Source organism: Photinus pyralis, unplaced genomic scaffold (assembly GCF_008802855.1).
Source record: "Photinus pyralis isolate 1611_PpyrPB1 unplaced genomic scaffold, Ppyr1.3 Ppyr1.4_LG2, whole genome shotgun sequence".
Classification (NCBI taxonomy): Eukaryota; Metazoa; Arthropoda; class Insecta; order Coleoptera; family Lampyridae; genus Photinus; species Photinus pyralis.
In genome coordinates, this window is record NW_022170403.1 from 28672498 (window position 1) to 28699997 (window position 27500).

Genomic DNA, 27500 nt, shown 5'->3' on the forward strand with positions numbered 1-27500 from the left:
TTGTTATGAACTCGGCACCCTTCAAAACCTTGAAAAGGTATTCAAGGAGAGGTCATTTGTGAAGGACTTTTCCGGTGTGACTCTTCGGAAAATTCTTTGGAATAGATTCGTGGGCGAATTTCGATTATAATACTATATGCCTGTGTATAAATTACCTACGTATTTTTTGTTGGTTCATCCTTCGAAAATATCTCAACCCATTTACAACAACTACCCGAATCTTCCTTAATTACGTTGTAAAGTCCCTAGGTATATGAACCATTAAACATTACTCGAAATGGTTTTAGTTGGTACCAGTGACACAAAGTATTGATAAATAATCTATACCTATAAATAAAAATGAATGTTTGTATGTCTCTTATGCCTGCCTAAACCGTTCATCCGATTGCGATTAAACTTTGGGGAATAGTATGACGTATGTCCGCGAAGGTTTCTATGTAATAAAAAAAGGTCCGTCTGTCTGTACGTATGAATGTCCCTTATGCTTGCCTAAACCCTTCATCCGATTGCGACTAAACTTTGGGGGTCCCTAAACTGTTCATCCGATTGCAGGACGAATTACTGCGAAAGTCTATATATTATTTTATACAGGGTGTCAATTTTACAACTTCCAGTCGGCCATGTTTTCCAAACTAAAGAATATATTGAAAATCGCGCAAAACCGTTTCGGAGGTATCGAGGGGGAACCAGAATGACGATATGAATGACAACCTCCCACCCCCTTTTAACCCCCAGCCCCCCTCTTCAAAAATCCATACTTGTGACACATCGTTGGAAAGCTACTGAAAAATGCTTTGCAATGGTGCCAATAAAATCAATATTCATTAAGACAATTTAACAAAAATTTAATAATTAACAAAAAAAATAAAAATTAAGCCATGCCTATGTTCAAGATTTGGTCGCTAAATTCGAAGAAACAGGATCTGTTATCAATAAAAAAAAAAGCAATTAAGTAAGCTTAATGAAGCAGCTCAGATTGAAGTTCTTGTCCAATTTGCCATAAATCCCTCAACGTAAACATTTAGTTTTTTTTTGTTAATTAGAAAATTGTTGTTAAATTATCTTAATGAATATTGACTTTATTGTTACCACTGGAAAGCATTTTTCAGTAGCTTTCCAACGATGTGTCACAGGTGAGGGGTTGCAACTTAGGATTTTTGAAGAGGGAGAGCTGGGGGGTTAATGGGGGGTGGGAGGTTGTCACTCATATCGTCATTCTGGTTCCCCCTCGATACCTCCGAAACGGTTTTGCGCGATTTTCAATATATTCTTTAGTTTGGAAAACATGGCCGACTGCAAGTTTTAAAATTGACACCCCGTATATATAAAAATGAATCGCCGAAATTTATTTATGCGCATCAAATTAGATAGTTCTCTTTTTGTTGTGCTTGCGTTATCGAAACATGTGATGCTCTAAGGCAAGCAAATAGGAAACAGGGCAATGAAAGCAAAGAATAGCATGCAAAGGATGCAAACGTTTTAGTAATTAATTTAGGAAAATAATCGTCATGAATAAAAATAAAAATTCGTACCTACCTACCCTAAATCTGCAGCTGCTTTAAAATCATCTCCGCAAATTCTATCTATAAAAAGGGCAAGGTTTGCCGTGACTACAAAATTCATTCCAACCTGTGCCTCTGAGGACGACCCAACATACAATTAAGCCATAAAGGGATTAAATTTACCAAATTTTTAAGAAGTAATTTAAGATTTACTATAAACTACAGTAGGTACGACGAAGTACTCATGGGTACGGGCTTTCTCTCCCTGGGAAAGAGTGTCCAAGATAAGGATGTCTATCATGGAGATCGAAACCATAGAAGATACGACGATGGTCAAATTAGAGAAAAGATGCGCAATTAAACCATTATTATCGTGCTTTAGAGAAAACAAAAAAAATTCCGATCACTTCCGAAGATATGACAAAAAAACCGAAACTTGCCGATTTTATGTTTATTTTTTGCTAGTCTTATTTGAACAGATACAACAAGAAAGACATAAGACACTTTCTCATTGCCACTTTTTGAACTCTACAAGACAGCACCCGCGCACAACTTGCGGATAAATTCCTGGAAAATGTTCGATACGTATGCTTGCACGATTAAGACGTTGTGCCCGGGTGCACCATCCTGTTGAAACCAAAAATTTTCAACTTTTGTTTTTATTTGTGTGACGTACAAGTTGTAATTTTTTTGGAACAAGTAAACGGCAGTTCTAAGTTCTAAGGTAAACCTGAGTGTCTTCAAAAAGTTGATGATCAAGTCCAATACTCCACAGAATTCCTTCCGCTTTGAGGTTTCGACTAGAACCAGCAGGATTATATTGTGCCAGTAGAAAGGTCAAATGGCCGCAACTTACAACGCCACCTGAACCACTGAATTCAACGATTACTTGTTTCAGGGCAAAACCCTCTATCAAAGCATTTCTTGCAAAATATTCAACGTTATAACTGATGTGTATTCCAAATGACATCATTTTTTGGTGCAAATCCAAATTTTAAGATATTATTTTTTCTGTAACCAACATCATACACATCCATCCCAACATGTAACTACGAATACGAAAATTATAAACACCCGTGCGAAGCCGGGTCGGGCAGCTAGTGCCTGGTACCTTATGGATCTTTTCCACATCTTTTAAGTCTCAAGTAGTGGGCTTGGGTTAATATCTATTGAGAGCCAATACCGGTCATATTATGATACCGGTCGAATCGTTTGCATATCATTAGATTAGAAACAAATTATGTTCTCGTCTGCACCGCCTTCCACTAATTAAGTAACAAGTTATATTAACACATTTTATTTAATTTGGGATACCGGTTTTAGTCGCCGGTTTAGTCTAATTTTTAGATGAAACGGTGCGAAAGTTTTACAGTAGGAGTATTTTATATAATTAAAACTAATGCCATATAATACCGAAACGCGTCGTGTAAATAAATTCAAGATAACTGAATCGTATGGACGTAAAGGGAATTACTCAAGTCCAATAAATTTTCTCACTTTCATTACGTTATTAAAAAAACACGTACCGGCGGTGTTCGTAACAATTTTCTAATCTTGGCTGCGTACGCCTAACCGTTTCATGTTTACACTTAATTTATTTGAGCAGTAAGTATAACATGTTATTTGTAAATGCATTTAATGTGATGAATTTTCACAACCTGCAAGAAAACCTGCGCTATTTGTCACCTATAATTAATTGCCCAGTCGCGAGTGACAAGAGACATCAAAACATTTCGTCACCCAAATTCCTTTCCGTAATAATACCAAAATGTACCCAGTTTCGAAATTTATTAACCGCCATCTATAAATAAGCAATTAAAGATTCATTAATAACCATCGCGTGCACCCGCCTATAAATTTTGGTCATGACGATTTATAATTAATATCGAAAATTTATGAACTGCATGTCGCTCTCCTTTTTGGCCGAACTGGACGTCGCAAAAAGGAAAGAAAAGAGCGTATTTGAATTAAATAAGGTGCCTTACGTTCGTAAATAGGCAATTATATCTAATAGATCAATCAATCAGCAAGTTCTACGTTTGTTTTTCTCGATAATAAAGGTATGTCGACTCTTTTTCTTATACAATTGGCTGGTGGTCGACTTGTCTTATTAAAAGAATAAACCAGCTGACTTTTATACGATACAAAAACACAATGATTTATGAACCAACGGTGGATTATTATTTTTGTGGCCGCCACTTGTCATGTTCGATGGGTTTTTTTAGCAATTACAAGCTGCGGAGAGTGTGTAGATAAACCGTTCTGTCTTAAAATCGGAACGCTCAAATGAGTTAACGCTTGGAAAATTTGCATGAAAGGAATGGATGTGACGTAAAGTGGCGGTCGTAAACTAACTAAATGTAACAGGGGAATTATAAGTAAGGGCTTAAGTTAGATTAACACATACAGAAATTTTATTGATTTATTAAACTTCGAAGTTTACCCATTGTCCTATTTGCGAACTTGTATGTATGCAATTTGTATGGAAAAACATTTCATTGTCCTGTCCTCATTCCGTACGACTTTTTTCCATTCCTTCAAATAGGGTCATGGGGAAGTGTTTGCTAACTTCGTTTCTGTGAATCCTCTTGATGATGGCTTGAAAAATGGATTTTGTCTAGTACATGCACATGATTTAGTGTACTAGTTCATATTGATTATAGTGATGGAACACAATGTCTAAAGTACCAATAGTTTCCTATTAAATATAAACGTCAGATTTATTGAACTATTTTGCTATAAGTAGTAGAGTTGGAAACATCTTTTTATATTTTATACATTCAAACATGACCTTTTTGTATAAACGAGCTTTTAATGGGTAGGGACAAAACATGTTTTAAACATATGTATACAGGGTGTTTTTTTGGAAGCTTTAGTTAAACGTTTATCGCAAAGTGAAATATGTAGGTTTTTAACATTTTTTTTTACTTAGGAGTTGAATCGATGTAACATATTTTAAAAATGGTGGCATTTCCGGAAATACCGAAAGTAGTTAGTAAATTCGTTCTTTTACATGGCGACTCCTATTTTTTATTGCATTTTTTGATTCTAGGTGAAATTTCAGTTCACATGTCGATATATATACCTAATTTATGGTTTTTAAGTTATTTTGACTTCAAGAAAATGGCGGATGCAGAAGGTACCTTAAAAATTGATTACTTGAAAACGCGTTGTAGTTATGGCAACCCATTTTTACCAGTGCATAGAAAAAGAACAGTACTTTCTTTTAGTGTAAAAAGTTAAGGTGCGTAGGGCCACACCTATGGAGATTCAAAATTAATTTCTTTGGTTGAAACCTCGCCCACTCAAAACTAAAGGCAAATAAATAAATAAATTTAAGAAATATCGAAGACTAACAAAATCTTTTTCTAAATGAAGTGACCATTTTCTTGCTATTGCATTTGATATGGAATTAATATTGGCGTATTTCGATATTACATTTTCCTAGCTATCTTTAACCCCGCTATATGAGATTTTCCGGTCTAGGACATTAGGGCACCGCCAAAAGGGCGCGGGACATAAGGGCGCGAGACAGAGTTTATTCTCTAGGAAATATATTGTATTTGTGTTCATATTTTATATCAACAGTCATACACAGGGCGCTCCAGATACCAAATACATAATACGCAAGGCCAAAAGTTCCGTAATTGGCAATATAGGCCAAAGATTAAGCAGTGCCTTTTTGACATCTTCGTTAGTTATGCATAGCCGACACCATATGATAAAGCAATACCAAAATTGGACTTTGATAGATTCAAAATTCACAATGCCTTATTGACTTATCGGCCATTTATTAAATTTGTGATACAATCGGATTTATCCATTTAGCAGTTTGGCAATATCAGAATCCATTTCGACTAATTTTGGCATGATGTCTTTGTGTAATCCTCCACCGATTGTAGGATGATTCGCCCCGGTAAATTCGCCCCTGAAAATTCGCCTCCGGAATATTCGCCCCCAAGAAAACTCGCCCCAAGTGAATTCGCCCCCGTACGATTCGCCTCCGTAAGATTCGCCCCAGAAAATTCGCCCCGGAAAATTCGCCCCCCAGTAAATTCGCCCCCGGACTATTCGCCTCCGTAAGATTCACCCCAGAAAAATTCGCCCCGGAAAATTCGCCCCCGGCAAGTTCGCCCTCGACAAATTCGCTCTTGGAAGAGTCACCTCCGGCGATTCCGCTCCCGTAGGATTCGCCCCATAAGATTTATTAATCCGCGGACGTAACAGGATCAGCAGTTCATAAAATGAATTTTGTTAAATTTTAATTTTTTTTTTGTAATAACTGTGTATACCTACATAAAGGGGGTAGAATAATAACACTCAAATACCTGTTAACTAAAATATGAATAGGTCATTAAGATAAGGATGAATAAAGTAAGGGCGATTTGCAAAGAATTTGACATTCAAAGGAAATAAATCCTATATTCACAATGATTTAATGACTTCTATTATTTCAGACATGACATATGGAAAATCCACCTTAACTCTTGTATTACAAAAGAAGGTAATATATAATCTAATTTAAATGACATTTTTGATTGACTGAGTTGTTAGCTTCCTTTCTTCCTAACAGAACGTTTGATGGCTCGTTTGGTCATTGGTGGTGTATTTGTTTTGAAACTTTTTATGTTCCTACTTGTTATATTTTGGCGCGAATACGAACTTTGATTTTTGGTTAACGATTCTACGGCCTTTTTTTAACTTTCGGATCAATACTTGGCTTGAACACGGATTTTGAGTTTGGTATAAACCCGTGTGAAAAAATAGTTTTGAGTATTGAAGAAGATCGGTTTCACGTGGTGCTGGTAAGTTTTGTATTATTTTTTAATTAGGTAGTTAGTCCTAATGCTTAGACGAAGAGTTTATTTTATTGTAAATCAAACACAATATTTCACCTTTCGTAAATACAAAAATCTGAACATCAAACTGACAACAGCAAAAAAGGAACTCTTATGACATCAGTAATAAAAACGTGTCTGTATTGTAATTTTTATACATAATAGTAGGACACAAAGTATATACTAAATTCATTGTCTTTTTAAGGTCTAAATTTTTGGTAAATGGTCAACGTTCAACATTTTTTGATCTCAAGTGAATTCTTTGGACATTTTAAAACTTTTATGGCATTTGCACATTTTTTACCAAAATTCTCAAATTTAAGGCTGATCCGACGGGCTGAATTTGGAACGAGTACAAGAGTACCGTAGCAGACTAATTGCTACCTAACTAATAAATATATAGGCAAACTTTTTTTTATATTTTAAAGAAATGGGATGTTTCGAGTTAGATTTTTTTTAGATTATTTTAATTATGATTTGATACTTCAGCAAACTTCATCAATGTTGGTGTTTTTCAACACAAATTTACATCAAATCTGGACCTATTTTCAATGTAAATCTAAAGAAAGAACCATCCTTTGTTTGTACATTGATGCCAAAAACATTTCAATACATCCATAAATGGCTGAGTAATTAGACTCCTTTGTAAACGCAATTTGTTGTAAAATGTATTGTAAACATACGGTTGACGTTGAACCGCTGAATCAGCCTTTAACAGGTGAGAGACGATTGAATATGAACAATTTCGAGTTGTCAGTCTCGCCGTATTGAGTTCCAAATATTGTAATTTTTGCAAATTTTTATTTAATTAATTTACTTCGGAGGGTTAATAAATGTTATGGGGCGAATGCTACGGGGGCGAATTTGTCGGGGCGAATATTCCGGGGGCGAATACTTCGGGGGCGAATACTCCGGGGGCGAATTTACTTGGGGGCGAATATTCCGGGGGCGAATTTACTTGGGGGCGAATATTCCGGGGGCGAATATTCCTGGGGCGAATTTTCGGGGGCGATTTTACCGGGGCGAGTCTTCCGGGGCGAATTTACCGCACACCCCTCCACCATTATGCGTATGCCTATAGAAATTTACAGATCGACTTGAAATTCGGCAAGAGGGTTTATTACAACCAGACCTCTTTGTATAAACATTAAACACTCCAATAAATAGATATATTATTTTTTCCCATTTTACCAACTCGTATATTTTCAGAGATCCCTTATGTTGTATCGCTATATCGGCGTTTGTGTAAGTCAAAAATAACTAGAAATTAAAAATTTGATTTTAAATGCCTTTAGTGCTGTCTCATGTAACGTGAGCAGTTGTATGTCCCCTACGTTTTTGAGCGGTTTATTATTAAACACCTACATGAGCTTAAAAAAACATTGGTCACGTGGCCCAGATCATGGTCGTTGCGCAGCCATATTTAAAAATGGCAGCCACCTTGCTAGATATACATATCTTCCCACACAATGGCTAGATTTTAATTTTTGGAAGGCAAGCAACATGAAAATGTATCACTACTTCTTTAAATTACGTATGTATGACTAAACATTCTAATATTTTTATCATTGATTACCCTTAATCATCGTTTGTGAAACCGGGCACTAGTGATATTAATCCATCACCTGTTATAGCTTTTAATTAATATAAGTTTTTCAGTAATCGAAAAATGACTCACAGTGTGGGTTCCCCTTTTACAGATTTTTGGAATTTAATTGCTATTTATGGTGAAATGGACAAAATGGCGGCACGCATGCTTGCCGTACATTCATTGAACAATATTCAAACAGACCGCGTCCTAATGTTTATGCCAGGTCTCCCATAACAGGAGAAAACATAATCTTGAGAGTAAGAAATGCACTACAGGCTATTGAACCACAAGTAAGTAATACAAAACACATCCCCCATTTTTTAATTAAAAGTCAATGCAACTTAAGGACCGTAAATTGTAGATATTGACATATGGGTAGAATAAAAAAATGCAATAAAAAATAGGGGTTGCCATTTATACAAAGTTACCAGCTACTCCAGATGTTTCCAGAAATGCCACCATTTTGGAAAATATTTTACATCGATTCGGCCTTCAGAATAACTCCTAAGTACAATCATCAACCACCACCCATTTCACTTTCTCAGAAACCTTTAACTAAAGTTTCCAAACACACCCTTGTATTTGTATACACTCATCTTAGTATAGCTATATAGATAAAACAGGGTTGAAATGATCTATTGATGGATTCATCTCTTATTTTAGACTTCTTTGCAACACCTCTTAATTCTCTGCAATATTGGTCATATGCAAAACTTTAATTTATGCCGTGTTTTAAAAGGTATTTGTATTTTTATCTCATAAATATTAATTATCACAGTATTCTGAACATCCTTCGTTACTTGAAAACCAAAATACTGTTAAAAGATTGTTCTAATTACCACTACGTAACCATTTCCACCACCTTCGACATTCGAAAATACAAAAATGGGTCGTACTTACAGGTTAAGGAGCAGGAAAAATTTACTTTCCCATCGTCCCTTGAATTTAAAGGATGTCATTCGAATAGTTGCTGAAAGACAAACTTTCACGTTTTCTACTTTGTTACACACAGAAAAGTTGTAAATAAGTATTTTATTCCGAACAAACAACATCAAAAGAAACTTTATTTCCAAAGATTACATGAAAATTAGAATATCTCGTGACCTGTTGCTGGACATCTTTCATTTGTACCTTTCACTCGTGTAGCAAATTCGTTACCTAGCACGAATCTGCCGTAAAATTCACGAATTGAAAAATATTTGCTCCCAACTTTCCCTTCTCCGGGATATTTCGGCTCAAGAAAATTCGCCTAATTCAATGGGCTAGTTTACAGTGATTGAACTAATGCAGTAAATCTGGATCGGAAGACAAACCAAAGGAACGTGATCCTCCACAGCATAATATCCATTCCGGAGTATCAACTCGAAACCCAAGTTGACTCACAAAACTATCATCTAGAATCTAGATCGAGCAAACTTTTTCCAGTAGCAGTAGTTTCTTGATAAATTCGCCTTCCTATAATTAACGTCAGGCGTGAAAGATTTTTGCAATATTCACTACTGAAAATTTACCTCGAACTACCCCTTCTTAGGGAAACTCCCCACAGGCAACTTGTGTCTAAAGGTTTTTGTGGCCAAATAAATTCACCCACCGGTAGCTTCAGGATTGAAAGATCATTTGTCCCAGAAATTTTGGCCACGAAACTCTTTGTCGGTAACGTGCACCCAAGAGTACGCGTTTGCAGATAAATGCATCGTTCTATAACTCCAGCAGTGAAATGGGTGATATTCTCCATGAAAAATTTGCGTACAAAACGCCCAAACCTCAGGGGTTTCATCCGCAGGAAGCTAACCCACATTGAAGTTCTCCCCACATTGCACTCCTAACGCCATGCGCTCGATCATTCTCCACGGAAAACAATGTAACCTGAAACCTACGTCCACAAAAAAAAACCAAAAAGAGTCCAAGGAACCCAAACGAATCTGTGAGATGAGAGAGGCGGAGTCGAAGAAATCGGGAATATCTGACAATTCCGATGACAAGCTAAGAAATCATCCATGGGAGTTGGAAAGCTCTGTGTTGACTGGAAGAGAGAAAGAAGAAACTTTTCTAAAGTCGTTGTTTCGTGTATTTCAAAACTGCACTTGGATGTAAATGTAAAGCTACAGTAAAATGTGACGTTTGTGGACGTCGTTATGGGGTTCTTGTATGTCCAGACAATCAGTCCCGTCAAGATTTTCATCAATCACAAAAGACAAACGAAGATGCTGATGTCAAAATTGAAGAAAAGATCACGTTCCTTTACAATCACAATTTAACAACACCTGGTGATACGAATAAAATTTCATGGTGAGATGAAGACGAAAGAAGTTCGAGCATTATAACATTCTGGATCTCAAATGTCTTACGTAGTGGAGAAACTAGCTAAAGGAATCGGAATGGTTGCAACTGGCGAAGAACAATTATTTGGAAGAGTACAATCACAATCACAAAAACATACAAAATACAAGATTAAAATTTCTGATTTTGACGTCTCAGATTCACCAAAAATTTCTGGAAGTATTAATACCCTTCCCATGGGTCCATGGGTACAAAAACTGGAAAATTATCGTGTCTATCTCTCCGACACAGGAGGTTATCATGAAGAAATAGAAGTATTCATCGGAGGTGACGTGTTGAAAAAGTTGAAAATATGAACTTCGAAGTGGTCCTGTGGCAATGGAGCCAAAACTCTCCTGGGTTTTGATGGGAAAAATATGGATTCAAACATATCCATCAATTCATACATGATGTGGCGATCACTGATCTCTGGAACCTAGAATCTCTTGGAATCTCCTGTGGAAGAGAAAACAAGAGAAGATCTAGAAAATGCTGCTGTAAATTACTGTATGGAAACTAAATTAGGAAAGAAGCAAGCGGAAGATACGAAGTACACTTACCGTGACTTGATGATCATCTTCCACGACCCACAAGTAGATTTGGACCTAAAAAACGCTTAATATCCTGTACTAACGTATTGAAGAGACAAAACATATTACAAAAGTATGATGCTGTATTCAAATTTTGGTTGAAGATGGATTAATTGAAAAAGTACCTGAAGAATTAAGAAATAAATACGAAATGGAAAGATTTCCGGTGATCTCATGAAGTGGTGGTTGGTTTTCTTCGGAGTGATGGAACCTTTATTTTACGGGAAGCCGATAGGAAGGTTAGGATAAGTCTAAAAGAGCATTATTAAAACATGCAAAGCTGCAGAGAGTAGCTTAGGAGTCGTTTCCGAAAAGAGTATCTCACATTGGTTGTTCATCAAGAGAAAACAAATAATGTCAGAGTTGTGAGAGTGGAAGACGTTCTACCCATCGAAATTAACATATCTAAATGTCTGGATTGACCAATGGGGATCGTCACTGAGACGATAAAAGGAAAGGACGGCCATGTTCGAACTCTTCGAGTGAAGACAGACAGAAGAGAGTATCTAAGACCAGCTCAAGTCAGTTTTTGTCATATAAAAAGTCATATCCGTTACTAAGAAAATTGTTGAATTTGGTAACATTTGCTCTAATTTGAACAATAAACAGTTGAGCAAATAGAATCGGTTAGATCTATTTCCAACAATAACCAAAGAAGACGATGATATCGAAGACCAAAGTGAGCCAAGGTAGCTGAGGAATACAAAAAAATCAAAAGAGATGAAGAAACGCGATTGTAGAATGAAGGGACTTACCCATGACTCGTTAGAAGGGGTTATGCTGCTATGTTGGCGAAAATAGCCAAATCAACTTACAAAAGTGAAAAAGTAGCTGGAAAAGAATAATCTTGAAACACCCCCCATATGCTGTTTACAGTGTTTGAAAATACGAAAGTATCTATCCACAATACGAATAAAATTACGCGCTTTTTTTATGAATTAGTCCGCCCCACGTGGATGTATGTCAGTGCAATTGGGCAAGTAGGTCGTTTTTGCTTCCAAAAGAATGACATTCTGGAACGGTTATAGCCAAGCACGATATAGTGGATGATCTGATCATCACAGACAAGTTTCCTTTGAAATCAACAAGTCACAATTACGCCTGGGGCGCATTAATTATAAAAGACATACATTTTTACACTGGGTGACTATACCGGATCTATGGAAACGAACGCAACTATTTGGTACTTGATGATAAATTCCGTTGAGACATAGAAAAAGAGCTCATAATTTATAGAATTTGGAAAATAACCATTTACGCACCTATGCTGGACAGTTCTCTTCCTATTAACTCCGCGAAGAATTTTTTTCTATGATGATTTATAATTACTTTTATTCGTTTTAAGAGCGTTTTAAACTTTCGGTTCCTTGAGCAGCTTCTGCCTTAATTTATTATCTTATAATAATTTGTATAAATGTGACATAAATACAAACCTAATACAGAATATCTCGTATGGTAAAAGAAACCTGAACCTCCCACCCCCTGTTTTTTTGGTATAATAGACTCCTATTGAAACCAACGCGTTTTAGCACAGCGTGTTGTTCGTATAAATTAGGTAAATTATGCGGTTGATAAAGACATTTTGGTTTGAAAGGCATCGGCTGGAATAAATAAATTATATTGGTGATTTTAATATTGAGCGAAGTAATTATTATTTACCATGCAAGTGTCTTAGAATTTTTAAGATCAGTAAGACTGTCCATAAGAGCGAAGAAATAGTAAAATTAACCCAACATTATTGCTGACATCTCCCATCCTCATATCTCTACTGTACCTCAATTCACCCAAACTATAAAATATGCAGACTTTTACGCCTTTATATGCATATTATGTTGTGATTAGTTGTGACCCGAATTGTACGCAAGAAAAATATAGAACTGAAATCATGTTCTGTCCTTAGCCATCCCCATTTGCGGACCGACACGTTTTATTTCAAGTTTTATTGCGCCGTTTTTGTTATGCGGTATAAGCCAAAAATTATTTTGACTATTAAACCTTAAACGATAAGGAGTCTAGAAACAGAGTACAGCTATTTTCAGACAACACAATCGATCCAATATGGCATTTGGACATTTCTAAAAGTAAAAACGATAAAATAGTAAACCTTTTAACAGATTTCTATTAGCACTTACGCTGTCACTCACACTAAATATAGCCAACTTTTTCATTTCCTGCCCTTATAACTTATTTTTTATTGACATTAATCCATAATAAATAATCTTAGCTGTGAATTTGACAAGTTTACCTTACACAAAATAGTTGCAAATATAAGGCATAAGGCGTAATACGTTTAAATTCCAAAGGTGCCATATATTCAGTTTATTACAGAATTTTGGCTTAGATTAGGCCTGTGGTCGGTGAAATCTACAGCAATTTACATAAGTTCCGTGTTACTAACAAGCCCCCTTATTTCTTCATCGTAATGCGAGACATTTTCACCTTTAATTGAATTTATTTACGCCGAAACTACGTGACAGGTTGACAGTTTTTTCTTAACTGGTCATAAAATTAGTTGGATAAAATTTAAAACGTGTGTCCGAGATTAGCATTTTTCTGAAAACGTATTCGTGCTATTGTGGCAAATAAAGGCAGCAACCGACTTTCCTAATTTGTCTTTAATGCCAATATTAGAGATAAGGATCGACGTAAATTGGATACTTTCTAAAAAATGTTCCTTTTTAGCATATACAATTCAGGATTTTAGTATGGCCGGTCGGTATCTCTACATTATGATAACTGTAATGTAAAGCAATAACGGATTTTGCTTCTAAATTATTTTAAATTTAGGCGGCTTCAGAACTGGAACCGGAATGCAAAGTGCTTACATAATTTCTCGAATTCTGCTTATTGTTGACAAATTTTGAGAACTATGAGCTGGGTCAAAGTTACTAAAGTGCAATGGAAAGCCTTGGATGAAGTGAAGGCGATTAAAAAATTCACGGGTTGCCCGATTTTGGATGTTCTGCATTTAAATTATAGACATTATTTTTATTTGGTTTTAGCGGGACTATTAAGATAAACTCGTTTTTTACACCCAAGACATAGTGATCAACGTCAAGATCTGAATTCTGAGAATATGGTAATATTGGCATATTCAGCCACAAGAGGCTATTTTCCAAAATATTTGGTGAAGGCTCTATGACCATTGCCATCGCATGACGACCACGAGCGTAGATTCAGGTTATGAAAATTTGGATTCAAAATAAATTCATCGAGAAAAGAGCATGGGAATGGGAGAAAATGATTTGTTTTTGACCAAACGACTTCTTTAATACCGGGACAATTATTTCCCAATTCTGTTTCCTGACAAATGCACAAAACAGCAATGGGGATTAGAAAATTCATTGACCAATTTATTTCCTCTTCTCCATTGATTGCCATCTCCTAATGACGTTCCGTGGTCTTAGGTTTCAAATTTTGCCCAATAAAAATTAGTTCGGTGGCAACACTTCTACGGATTCGGGGTCCACGTATACGTACGTTAAAGGTCTTGAATTTATCATATTTTGAATCTCGATAAGAGCTGTAACCAAGACATCCTCTCTGGGAAACTTTTCCTTTAGACTTTTAGTTAAACCTTTTTTAACCAAACAAATTAAACTCTCCCAAGCATCTCCCATCGAAGGCGAAGCTGGCGGAATAAATTCCCAACGTATTCCTTGTACACTCAGACCTTTGGTTATTTTTCTGACATCCAAAGCGTCCCATGCACTCTTTAGTTCCGTTATCTGAATGAAAATTGAAGAACCTTCTATTAATAAATTTTTTGACCGCCATGTGTTCTTGTTGCAGCGTCGAAAATCAAACGAAATTTTGGTTTTTTCGGAATCACCGTTCCAAAGGGAGGTAAGTGAAACTCCTTATTCAGTTCTATCTTGATTTCATCAGAAGATATCTTTTTTAAACATCATTTCTCAGTATCCTTCAATTTAACTGCATATGTTGTCTCGCAAAGTCTTCGTTTTTATCCATCCTCTTTTCCAGATACATTAGCCTCTTCCTAGCACTTCCTCTGCTTTCTCGTAGCATCTTATTTTCACCTTCCACAAAAAAGTGATCGCCCACCTGTATTTATTCCTCTTTGGCGTGTTTTCCATTATTTTTAGCGCCTTTTTATCCTCCGAAGTTCGCAAGTTTTCTTTATAGATCTGTATCCCAAAATCTTCTATTCCAAAGCTTTGTAAGTAAAGTCGCTAAATCTTCAGTTTCTTCTTCGACTTTTCCAATACGGAATTTTTTTCAATTTGCATCATTTCCGCCATTTTTCCCCACGCAATCCATCCGATAGCGGTCTCTACCACGATGGGAGCTTCATGTGCAGCATTAAATCTTCTGGTTGGAACAATTAGATGTGTATGTATGTGGCAGCCCTATCAACATGTATATATTGCAGTCTTCACATTCTACCAAATGCACATATTTACTGAAATGCCATCGTTTGGATTTTCCTCTTCTGAAATTTAGGCATCGTAGCTTTCTTCTGAAGTATCAATTGTCAGCACTTCGTCCAGTGGCCCTTGTGATTCGGTTGTACCATTTCCTACTTCAGTGCCTACATATAGGTATATAAATTATCTTTTTTCCTGAGATTCCCAACTTTTTTACAATCCCCGTATCTATTAGCGAGTATGCTGAAAAGGTGTCAAAGATTTTTGTCTTCTTTCCATTTTTATAAAACAATTACAATTCTACAACCTGGTATAATATTTTACCACGTTTGCTTCCGTCCAATCATCTCAGTAAGTTCTTCTGTATCTCTTTTTAGCGCATTTCCACAAAAATAAAAAAAAATGCGCTATTGTGGCCACTTTGTCCGTCCGTCCGTCCGTCCGTCCGTCCGTCAACTTTGCGACGCTACTAGTTTTTTATCTTAAGAGCTATTGTTCTATTTTTTCGCTATTTGGTTCGTTATGGTGTCGAGTCTTGTACCAAGGAAGGAATTTTTTCTGTACCGCTTACAAAAAAAGTTATTGTAAAAAAAAACAAAAAACCGTTTTTTACATGTTCCATAATTTTACACTTTTGCCGTTTATTAACGATCCTAGAGATCGTTTATAATTTTGCATTGCTATCTGTCGCCTGCGGTTGGTCTCTCCGTCTGTTCCTTTGTCTGTCTGTCCATCTATCTGTCCGTGTGAACGATAACTTTGTTTAGAAATGTTCGATCGCTTTTACATCTCCGTTAGTTATGAACTGAATTGCATGAAATTCAATATGGGCATAGATTTAGCCATATAATACGCAATGCCAAAAGTTGGATCGAATCGATTCAAAATTCACAGTGCCCTTTTCGCATCTCGACCATTTATAAACCGAATTGCAAACTTTTTTACTTATAAAAGTATTTGAATGAAATTTGATACATAGGCACTTGGAATAAAGGAAAATCAAACGCCAATTTCAAAATTTGGTTTTGCGCATGCGCAGTGCCAACTTTTTTATTTATGGAAGAATTTAAACGAAATTTGATACATAGGCACTTGGGATAAAGGAAAATCAAACGCCAATTTCAAAATTTGGTTTTGCGCATGCGCAGTGCCAACTTTTTTATTTATGGAAGAATTTAAACGAAATTTGATACATAGGCACTTGGGATAAAGGAAAATCAAACGCCAATTTCAAAATTTGGTTTTGCGCATGCGCAGTGCCAACTTTTTTATTTATGGAAGAATTTAAATGAAATGTGATACATAGGCACTTGGAATAAAGGAAAATCTAGCGCCAGTTTCAAAATTTTATTTTGCGCATGCGCAGTGCCAACTTTTTTATCTATGGAAGCATTTAAGTGAAATTTGATACTTAGGCGCTTGGAACAAAGGAAAATCTAACATTAGTTTTAAAATTTAGGTTTGCGCATGCGCAGTTCCAACTTTCTTATTTAGAAAAGCATTGAAATGAAATTCTTCTCATAAACTGAAATTGAAGTAGCACGTCAACAATGGATTGCCCATGTGCAACGCTATCTTTCATATTTGTGGCCGGATTTTTACGATTTTAACAGAAGTTGCATCTTACAAATGGGAAATGAATGCAAGTGGAAATGCGCTTTATGTAAATCGTTTACGATTACTTTTTAACTTGTTCTACTCCTGATGTGTTCGTGTAACAACTAATGAGGTGTCCCTTTACATCTCTCCTTTCTACATCTGTCTATCCTGCAGCTCCCTACATTGTGACCAGCATTCAAATAATTATATAGAAAATGCGTTTTTCGCGTACAACTTCTCGTTTTTCTTCCAGAAATTTCATCTTGAATTTCTCGCATGCATAAATCTTGTATTCTTCGCCACATATATTGCATTTCCAACGTTGCCTTCCGATTTGCATTGAGACGGGCCTCTTCTTTTCAATACCGATCGTCGTTAACGACCTTACTAACTCTGCTACATCCGCCGCTACCTGTACAACTACTTTTTTCATGTTTATACTTTGTGAATTTTTTATCTTCTTCATTTAACTATTAATAATCTCTTTGGGACGACCAAATCTCATCTACAACTTTTCCAAAATTGTTGGTACATTCTCGGGTAGATCCATGAGTCCTTTCACAGCATTTCTGCAACCTCTGGAGGTTACATACGTCGCTGTACCTGTTTTCTTTGTCCATTTCTTTATATAGTCTTATGAAGGGGAACCAATCCTCGGGATTTCCGTAGGAATAAGATAAGATCTTTCGCATGTAACATCCTAGTACACAATAATTTGAAATATTCATCACTTGGCTGTACTGCTGTAACGAAGCACCCGTTTTCCGCCTTGAGCTTTCATACCCGAAATTATAACCACACCGTATATTTGTGCAGTCGACCAGCTTTATTGAACACCCGGTATCTAGTAACGTTTTAAGTTGGGCGGTTCGTTACTAAGTAGTTTCTGAAGTTCCATAGTGAATTGGTCCCTTTTACAACCGTTCTTGTAGGAACACTTAAATCGTTGTTACAGCCGCCGAAAGCTCTATTGCCAGGGAAGAAGAGAGATAATCAATCTTACTAAACTTTAATCGGTCCGTTAATTATGGATTAATCGATTTTAGTTTTCTAATGGTACACGAAAATCCATGATTGAAACCGGTCGTGCAGTTTAAGGAAAATATCAACGTGATAACCGATGCCGCCGTTTGACCTCACATTTCAAGGAACAAAATGGCATTTCTTGGACTGCCGAATTTGGAGATTTCATTCCAACTAACTGGATTGGTGTAATTAAGGATTGACATGAGTTACACGTCCGATGAAGTTCAAAAGAAGCGCCCTAAAAAAACTTGAAGTTTGACATCGGCCCCATATATTTCCAGTGTCGGGGAAAGGTGTAATTAATTAAAAAGTTTAATTTGTTCGAACGTATCGAAGTTATAAAAGTGCGAGACGGGAATTCCAGTTTGTCGCTGCTCAATCTTTTGCCATTTTGGTTACCGTAAGTACGTTAATTTACCGTGCTAATTTGTGGCAAATTGTTCGCTTTCTCGCATTCGCTCTTCCGCCGTTCTGTGTTTTGTTGCTTTCGATCCCGCTTGGAAGTTTGCCGTAATTTTGATTTAGTTTTTCCTAAGTGACCACCACCATTTAGTAAACCCGTCCGATTCCTGGAGCTGCCATTTCTCCGGTTGAGTTTACACCTGATATATATAAATAATAATAAATAAAAATAAATAAATAAAAAATATACAAATAATTGAAATATTTGGACACTCATTCTCGTGTGCTATAGGAACTTCTATCTTTGTCACTTTTGAAATTCGCAGGTGAGATTATAAAAACAATGGACTGAGCATAGGACCGAGGACCTGAACACCAAACAGTTGCATCAAATTAAATATTGAAAGGCGAAACCACTCGAAAATATACATTCGCACAACCCCTTGGGCTCATTACATTGTCACAAATTTAAAAGATGACCACCAACGCCACGCCTTATTATTATTTACGACTGGGCCCGCACATGCCGTTCGAATAATGCAAATAAGAAATACATTAAATTATTGTACAAGAAAAAAAACGTACACGCACTACTATTATCGCCGCAAAAAGAAATTCCAAAGCGCCAGGCTTTTGCTGGCTTCACAAAAAATAACTGGACAATTGTCATAAATTTTACTAAATTAGGTACACGAAGTTGCTTATTTGGCGAACGGCCTGGCTTCTTCGAATAAATGCAACGTATAAAATGTGGAGAACAGTAAAAGGAATAAATCCAACCTGACGACGGTTCCCTTTTTAAGAGACGAAAAATTAGCTATCGATTTGTTCGAAATGACCACAGAAGCGTGTGCGCCTCCCCCCAAATGTTACCGAGTTTTAATTTTGTATTACGGTTTCTTTTTATGTGAAGCGTCAAAGGCGGAAATTAAAATTAGACTCCGTATACTGAAGACATTAAGATGATGTATTTTTATTATCATTGACATTCTAAGTGCTATTAAAATTATTTAAATGTTTTGATTAGAGGCAGATGTTAATAAAAGTTGCTCACTTTTGAAATATAAATTTTATAAATTGGCTTATATTCCCGATGGGGTTATTCGAATTAATTTAGCATTTCAGAATAAATTTTATTTAATTGGTGTCTATAGTATTTTTTTATTTACTTGAAAACCGTGAGAAATTTAGAGCAAATTCTACTTATTTGTAATATTGACAGAACTATGTTACAGAAATATTTTAGTCATAGTGATTTTAAACGTCCTTTATAGGAAACTATTTGTAATACCTTTTGTTATTTATTGTAATGGCCGTTACATAGCTAGCATCCCAATACACTGATTTTAATTTAGAATGGGGACGGGAGGGGGGGGGGCATTTTTTACTCCAACGCAATACCTCGCATACTAACGTGAAAACGGCACACACTAACCCCCTACAATTTTCCCTCAGAAGAATCGGCTTACGTCTCACTTTAACCCCTAAAAAACAGTGTAATATTTGTAAGCAAATTTAAAATTAGTACCCACCATAACTCCTATCTGTTCTCAAAGAATCATCTTACCACTCCATTTTATCCCCGAAAAAAATATTTTAAAATGTGTAATTAAGTATGCCCCTATTAATACGTTTGAATTTGTACAACATGTGCTAAGTTAAAAAAGTCATACAAAAACAGGGACGGAACACAATTTTTTGTTCTTTTTTTTCGTAAAAATATTACGTGATTTTATAGAGAAAGGGTCCAGAATGGCTTAGGTATATCGATATACTTCCATTCCGAATTTTTGACATTATGTGTGTCCGAAATTCACCTTACAAAAGCGGGTCTGTAAGGCAAAGGAACATATTTTCCTACCACCTACCTACCACAAATTGTTGACGCCACGTATAATTTCGAAAACGCGAGTGCTAAATGCAAAGTAATTAAAAATATAGCTTCGATGTACAACTTAAAACTCATTAATACAGTTAAAAACTGAAATTTTAACTAACTTAAACGCGGAAATTAAATCTGCTGTCGACTCACTGGATAAAATTAATCCACTTCATCCTGCACTAGAAATATATACCTAGTCTATAAAGACCATAGACCAGCTAAGCGAATTACCAAATTAACCAACTTCAATTTCAAAAAAGCAGATTTTCTTAAAATGTACGTCCTGTTTCGCGATATTAATTGGAAGGAGTCTCTTATCCTGAAGAATTTCAAATCGGTAGATGATGCAGTAACTACCTAGCTTTAATCAAACGGTAATGAACATTTTCGATGAATGTGTCCCCAAAGTTACAATTAGGAGTGCCCATAAGTATCCTAGCTGGTTTAATATAGACATTATTAAGAAAATCAAACAGAAAAATAAGTTTCGGTTACAGGGCCAATCGGAAGACTTCATTGAAGCCAGAAAAGAACTCAAAAGAATGATCCACATTGCTCATAAGAGGTACATTAATCAAATTGAAATGGATCTGCGGAAGAATTCCAATAAATTCTGGAACTACATCAAGTCGTTGAGGAAGAATAGTCAACTACCTGGAGTTTTTGAGTACAAAGACACCTCGTTAACGGACGCCAGAAGCATTGCGGACGCCTTTGCATCCTTCTTCGAGTCAGTCTACACTGTTGAGAGGAACGATGACCCGGAAGATGACGTGGAATCGGACCTGGTGTTATCCAAATTGCACTTGACTCAGTTACATGAATCCGAGATACTGGAAGCAATTAAAAAATTGAAACCGAGGTCGGCTATGGGCGAAGATGGAATCCCACCCTACATCGTGAAAGGATGTGCATCTTTATTGGTAACCCCCTTACTACATCTATTTAATTTAGCTTTGCAAACATGTACATTCCCTGAAGCTTGGAAATGCACCAGAATAACACCAATTCACAAAAGTGGAAGCCGAAAATTAGTTGAGAATTATCGCCCAATTGCAATTATACCAGCAATAGCGAAAATTTTGGAAAGAGTGAACTATACTAGACTTTATTCCCATCTCAGCAGTATAATTGCAGATCAACAGCACGGTTTCACGCGGAACAGATCAACGATTACCAATTTAATGCAGTTTACCCATTTCTCAGCAGCAGTCTTGGATGAGAGAGCCCAGGTAGACTGTGTTTATACAGATTTTGCGAAGGCATTTGACACAGTATCCCATCAAGTCTTGCTCCGTAAATTGCGTAAGTAATCCGACCGTCAAATTCCTGAAATCATATTTATCTCTCCGTAAAACAAGAGTGAAATTCAATGGTGTGAATTCAGCCGAATTTTTTCCCTCATCAGGCGTTCCCCAGGGAACACTTCTTGGTCCTTTTCTGTTTCTCTTATACATAAATGATTTACCGCGAGTGATAAAAAACTCGAAAGCACTACTACTTGCGGACGACCTAAAACTTTTTAATAAAGTCCAATCCGCAAGTGGCTGTTTAAATATTCAAGAGGACATTAACTCAGTAATTAAGTGGCGTATCAAAAATAAACTAAAACTAAATATCAATAAGTGTAAAGTCCTTACTTTTACTAGATCGAAAAATCCCTTACTTTTTGACTATAAGATGAATGGAAAGGTCTTACTAAGAGTCACCTCCGTTAAGGACCTGGGCGTGTTTTTCAATACCAACCTTAACTTCAACTTACACATTGAATACCTAACAAATGAGTGTTACAAACTTCTTGGTTTCGTTATCAGAAATACACTCAATTTCACGAATATACAGACAATGCTAACCTTATATAATGCGTTTATTAGATCCAAGCTTGAGTATGCTGCATGTATCTGGTCTCCTCAAACTCTCAAATACTCAGACATGATCGAAAAAGTGCAGATAAAGTTCATCCGAGTAATGTTTTTTAGGTCAACCCAAAATTATCCACTTGATCTCATACGGTACCCAGCTTAATTACTTAAATAGTACTTTCGGCTTAAATATAACGAGGTTAGAAACCCGACGGTACATTGCCTCCACAATTTTTGTCTTCAAAATTTTACACAATTTGTTAAACTCTTCCGAATTACTTCAAGAAATTAAGCTTAAGGTACCATTTGTTAAGGGCAAAATAATACTATTTTTGCAGTTAACAACACAACTTCCCCACTTATTAAGATCTTGATCACTTTAAATAAGTTGTCCTCAGTTAATGATATCGACTTTTTTCACGGTCCCCTAAATTCAATAATAAATCAAATTAGATCTTAAGTCCTAATATTTGTTCAGAGCCCCAGTGCCATGTAATTGGAATTTTTATTTTGTATGGTTTCTGGTTAAACAAATAAATAAATAAATGTTACCTATTGCACATAGCAGACTAGTAACAACAGGAAATTGGGATCTACATTTGATTAAGTAGGTATGCTCTACGGTCGCTTTGTTTTCATGTCTCGTCCAAGGATATAAAAAGGGACCCTCGTATGTAGGGTGCCACAATCCTGAAAATTTTGAATGGATTGCTGTTGTGCGGATAAATACGTTGTTGAAAAGGGGTTCATTCCTGAAGTGAATAGCAATAATTTTTCGCGTGCTTTGATTCATTTTAACATGATAATGTGACCAATCAATGGGATTTTTTTTGCAAAACATTAAGTACTAAAGTTTTGTTAAAGAGTAGTTGTTACATTACTCTATTACATTTATTGTCTGGCTACAATATGGTTCTTTTGTTCTCTTTATAATTTCCTAGACCTAATAATCGGACTTTTTTCATTATTATTACCTTAACGGTCTTCAGTGATGTTTCACTTTTCTTTTTGTATAAGGTGCGTGCCTGTCAAAGGAGTCTGTTCAGGAGTAGGACGATATTATTCAGAACTCTTCGAAATTTTAAAGTGTTTCCCAAAAAATAAAAGCCATAGTTTCACTCAATATGGAACAAAAATGAAATATCGCGCGTTGCGCTTAATTATATTTATAATTCCCCCTTTCTCAATCAGAAAATAATATTTAGAGCGGATATCCATAACATTAATACTGGACGGAGGTATTTAACTTCCATATGGATGTCTAAACATAGATCAGAAGGATTTATTTCGCTTATAATATTGCGAAACTGTGTAGGTCTTTCCGAATGTGACAACTTAAAAAAAGTAATCAATAGTAATTTGGGCGTTTAAATGTAATCTCACAAATTAGGCAACGTTGCAATAATAGTTCTCGGCGAAATCACAGGAAGAAATAGAGATTGTCTACTATAAACATTTTTTTATTTCGTCATAAATTGAAGAGAGTAAATGCATTTGCTCGTCTTCTTGGAACCTCAAATTTACTCGATCGAAAGCTTCTTGAAATTTTACCGCCATCTATTGAAAATAATCTGTGCTTCTACAGCGTGTCCTAATCTATGATTCAAATGAGCCAGGGTAGAACTGTCTGCGTATCAATTCTTACACGAAAATAATTAGTACAGGATACTACCCATACAAAATTTAGAAATCGCAATGTTTAAGTTAATTTGTCATTGTGGGCGTGAAAATTTTACCCAGTAATTAAAAGACGGGATGATGGGATAAAACTGAGAGACTTAAAATTCTTTAGGTGAATTAATAAGGACTTCATTTGATTACGAAAGAAAATGTGTAGATCGAGCGAATTCCTCATTGCACGTTAAAAAAAACTGCGTCGAATTCGTGGCCTATTAACAAAGTCTCGGTTAGACGTTTAATTAAATACCTACTACATAAACGTGGCGAAATTGTAACTAAAACTGTCGATAGTTTCAACATTAAACTTAGTTCAATCAGTGGGAGACGTCTTGACATTGTGTATGTGCTTAATAAGAATTTTCTCCTGTTATGCCAAACAGTAAAAAAGTTTATTAAACGAAATGTACGCAGAATAAAGGTTTTGAAGTAGATTTCCGTTTACTAGCAACAAACACCGAAATCGAGCCATCATAATCAAGAAAAAATTTCCTTTGCAGTGATAACCATTGCATTATATTTATGATTGCTGAGTTTCCAAATGCATTGTATAATCTGAAGAGTCCACTGAGTTTCGTGTAGGTTCAAGATTATTTTTTTGTCCAAGAACTTAATTTTATTCCACAATCTCAATACAACAATTTTACACATTCAAAGGTTTATTTTCTTACTGATTTTCATTTGGTAAAAAATTTGAAATAAAAAATTGTTAAGGTGTTTATACAGTGTGTCCCATATCGGGTGGGATTGCATGAGTAACTTTCTTATTATTAAAGATAGAGAATTGGTTAAATGGGCAATGTTTTGCAGTTTTGGATGCTTATTTAAAATTTCCTTATGGAAATTTAAAATGTCGCATAGGTTCGACGTAAATTCAAAAAAACTAAAATTGGTCATTTCCTTGAATGTCTTATATCATCGAAAGCGAAATCGAAAATTCTAAAGTGAACCATTAAAAAGACATGATTGAAAAACTAAAAAACCAACCAAATTTCTTTGGTTTTAAGGGTGGTACGGGGGAAGCACAAGGGGTGGATGGTCGAAAACTTGGATTCTTAACCACCAGATATTCTCCCATGACATGAAAAAAAAATTGGAAGTACTTCTCGTTTTGCAGGAAATGGTCCATTTTCAGTCTCTATTTCCTGGACTAATATATGGCGGATTGTTTGAACAAATTTATCTCGGCACAACGTACCTACTCAATTATTCTGCCAGTTGGCTTATAAGGATTTGTTGCTTTAACCGCATTATAACCACAAGCAGGTTGTTCGTCTTATTTTACCCCATTAACACTATAATTAGAACATCATCCTTTACCTTCAGGCGTACCTACTCGCCCTATTGTTTTTAAATTAAGGTATATATTTTTTATCGATGCCATTATGCAAAAATTCGCTTTCCGTACATGTATTGTTTATAGGTTGAGTATTCTTCAATTTAATTATTTTGTGATTAGATCGGATTATCGCTGTAGAAGTGTTTTTTGGCAAGCCTGGCTAAGTTAAATAAATAGAAAGTTATCAAAAAGGACGATAATTTTGAGGTTATTTACTTGAAATGCCATGAGGGAATAGTACGCAATTCGACAAATGCATTCATGCGTTCTCAACAGTGTAGGTGGACATGAAACCTGGACCAACCGTTGTGAATGAAATGGAACTAATAAGCTCATTGGCACACGTATAGCATTTTAGGGAGACCTTTGTGATATCTTTCTGTTGATATTATAGCCTTTCTGGGAGCCATTACTCAGTATAAAACGCTAGGGCCGCAAGAACAGACCAAACTCTCATTCGAAAGCCTATACCCATTACACGTTTAAGTTAAAATAATAGGTATCAGATTACACAAACTAAGTTCTGTAAACTTTAATTTTCTACTTCCACAAAGTTATTAAATTTAATAAATGTCACTTAACCAATAAAGTAGCTTTGAAGCGCATCGCAACCACCCGAAAATTGTCATACTAAATTCCTACAAGACAGGACACTACTACATTCGATGCCTCATAAAAATTTTCAGTATATAAAGTTAGCTCATTTCATCTACTACCCGAAAATTTCGGATTTATTTACGATTTCTAATAAAAATACTCAGTTCTCTGCCATCTCAGTGGCTTAAACAAATCTCTCGCATTGTTATAAAAAGTGTGCAAGCATTTCGCGCAAAGAAAATTTACTGTTTTCATACACGGCCGCGTACTATTTCCGTATTTCTGTTTACAAAAAACCTCTTTCGAGTTACGTATTTGCTTAAATCAGGTGAAATGTTTACCTTCGTTTGATAGGTGGAAATTGATCACTGCTTTGTTTACGTAAAGTTTTCCTTTCAGATTAATTAAAATTCCGCGGAATTAGAAACGACGGTAGGTAACTTTGTTCTATAATTAATTTTGCCGAAGTAAAAAGCTAATTGGTTCGTCGGTTCATGTATAGAAATAGTTACCTAAACACATAAAGGTCATAACGACCTACGATAACCAACGTGCCGGTGACTTCCGCGGTACGTATATCGCGCGCGATAATATGCAAGTAGGAAGGATACTGCTCCGTTGTTGGTCCTCGTCCTGAAGACATATCTCGACGAGATGCGCCCTCCTGCTGCTGGACCATGCACACGCTTGCGTACATTTTCTATACAAGAAAGGTATGCTTTATGTTATCAAGATCGCGGTTTAACAATATATCACAATTCGCAAACGGGATAATGCACATACCGCTCTTGTATTCAATTAAACGTGTTTCGAATGCTTTTGAACGTATTCGCGGGAGGGCCACACGAATTTGTCTCAATAAACACCCGTTTCTAAAAGAGATTTGTATCTAGTGTTTGTTTTCTTTAGGGTTACCATGTTTAGCCTGCTATTAATTTCTTTTTTAACTGTTCTTTCAAAATATACGCCCGATCTCTTGGTAGTTGGATGAAAAACCAGGAAACATTGATTAGGAAATGGAATACAGATCGGAGAACATGATTACCGCAATTTGAAATGTAGGGATTAGAATTCGGTAACAGCCAATGCTTTTAAGAAATATCTGTAGGTTTCATTGAATTTGTGTCATTTTCAGTGTATTCTTCTTAAAGGAATTTTCCAGCTTATGGTGTAGATGAAATATTATTTAATTACTTACTTACATTTTCGTATTCTCGTTATAATAATAATAAGGTCTTTATTTGTTTAGACAATTAGAAGGAAAAGAAACATAATTCATTTTAAGGAGGATTAAGGGAGATATAATAGGCGAAGTCTAACCAAGTCCGGCTACTCTACTTAACCTACGATACTCGTCCTCTAAACATAAATTAAACTGAAATTAAATGACTTAATGGCATAACTAAGCAAAAATGAGAAACAAAAATATATCAATATTTCATCGACCAAACAACTAGTTGAAAGATAAGGAATGAAAGTTAGATCTCAAGTGTGGCTAGGTAGTGATTCACACGCTGCAAATTCAAAAGTATTGTTTAAGTTTAAATTTGAACTTATTGATATTAAATATCTTAAACTCATCAATAAATAAATTAACTAATTTCACGGCATTATAAATAAATGATCTTTTATACAAAGCGGTCCGGTGCTGTGGAATTGTAAATTGTGCATTATGCCTAGTATTGTGCGAGTGAGTACTGTGTCTTAAATTGAATTTGGACTTCAACTTACATGTACTATTGTTGTTTAAGAATTTGTGTACAAATGTACCCCTATGCAAGTGCCTTCTATTTGCCATGTTTAACCACCCAGATTCCTGAAATTTATGTGAAATGTGATCAAACTTTCTCACTCCATACACCAAACGGATACAGGAATTCTGCATCCT

The 27500-nt window shown here is 35.8% G+C and overlaps 1 protein-coding gene across 2 annotated transcripts in view; it reads right to left on the bottom strand.

The window, feature by feature from the left end:
- The window catches only part of LOC116165127 (probable cytochrome P450 6a13), a 77656-nt gene extending 51447 nt beyond the window's left edge, over positions 1 to 26209 (bottom strand). For both annotated transcript variants that reach the window (XM_031479426.1, XM_031479423.1), the window contains exon 1: positions 26125 to 26209. The gene's annotated coding sequence lies outside the window, so the exon portion shown is untranslated. The remainder of the gene's footprint in view (positions 1 to 26124) is intronic.
- Between the last annotated feature and the right edge of the window lie 1291 nt (positions 26210 to 27500).